This window comes from Hipposideros armiger, unplaced genomic scaffold (genome assembly GCF_001890085.2).
Source record: "Hipposideros armiger isolate ML-2016 unplaced genomic scaffold, ASM189008v1 scaffold_326, whole genome shotgun sequence".
NCBI classification, from domain to species: Eukaryota; Metazoa; Chordata; class Mammalia; order Chiroptera; family Hipposideridae; genus Hipposideros; species Hipposideros armiger.
In genome coordinates this window covers 1,803,779-1,805,357 of record NW_017731676.1, presented here as the reverse complement: position 1 = coordinate 1,805,357, position 1,579 = coordinate 1,803,779, and positions in this window count along the sequence as shown.

Here is a 1,579-nt window from a genome sequence, read left to right as displayed (position 1 = left end):
TAATATAGTTAAAATGTCAATTCTATCCAAAGTAATCTGTAGATTCAATGCAATCCCTATCAAAATGCCAATGGCATTTTTCACAGAACTAGAACAAATAATCCTAAAATGTATATGGAACTATAAAAGACTCCAAATAGCCATGGCAATCCTGAGAAAAACAGAACAAAGCTGGAGGTATCACACTACCCGATATCACATTATACTACAAGGCAATAGTAATCAAAACAGCATGATATTGGCATAAAAACAGGCACATAGATCAATGAAAAAAATAGAGAGCCCAGAAATAGATCCAGGCCTATATGGTCTTTTAATCTATGACAAAGGAAGCAAAAATATACACTGGGGTAAAGACAGTCTATTTAATAAGTGGTGCTGAGAAAACTAGACAGATACATGCAAAAAATGAAATTGGACAACCTTCTTGTGCTATATACAAGAATAAATTCAAAAGGGATTAAAGACTTAAATGTAAGACCCAAAACTGTAAAACTCCTAGAAGAAAATATAGGAAATAAACTCTCAGACGTTACCCTTAGCAATATTTGTAGTGATATATCTCCTCAGGCAAGGGAAACAAAAGAAAAAATAAACAAATGGGATTACATCAGACTAAAACATTTTTCCACAACCAAGGAAACCATAAACAAATGAAAAAAGGCATCCTACTGAATGGTAGAAGATGTTTACCAAAGATACATCTGATAAGGGATTAATATCTAAAAACATGGTCAGAGGACCTGAATAGACATTTCTCCAAGGGGGACATACAGATGGCTAATAGACATATGAAAAGATGCTCAACTTCGCTAATCAGCAGAGGAATGCAAATAAAAACCACAATAAGATATGACCTCCTACCTCTCAGAATGGCTATCAGTAAATCAACAAACAAGAAGTGTTGGCAATGATGTTTTGCACTGTTGATGGGATTGCAAATTTGTGCAGCCACTATGGAAAACAGTATGGAGGTTTCTCAAAAAATGAAAAATAGAACTATGTTATGACCCAGCAATTCCATTCCTGGGTATTTATCTAAAGAAATGCAAGACACTAATTTGAAAACATACTTGCACCTCTATGTTTACTGCCATGCTATTCACAATAGCCAAGATATGGAAACAACTGAAATGCACATTAACAGACAATTGGATAAAGAGGTGGTGCATGTATACAATGGAGTATCACTCTGCCAGAAAAAAAGAAGGAAACTTTACCATTTGCACAACATGGATGGATCTAGAGGGTATTATGCTAAGTAAAATAAGTCAGACTGAGAAAGACAAATACCATATGATCTCACTTTTATGTGGAATCTCAAGACCAGAATAAATAAACAAAACAGAAATAGACGCATTAGATACAGAGAACAAACTGGTGGTTGCTAGATGGGAGGGGGGTTGGGAGATGGGTGAGAAAGGTGAAGGGATTAGGAAGTGCAAATTGGTAGTCCCAAAACAGTCATGGTGATGTGAAATACAGTGTGGGGACTATAGTCAATAATATTGTAAAAACTGTATAGTGTCAGATGGACATTCAACTTATCAGGGGCATCACTTCATAAATCATATAAATG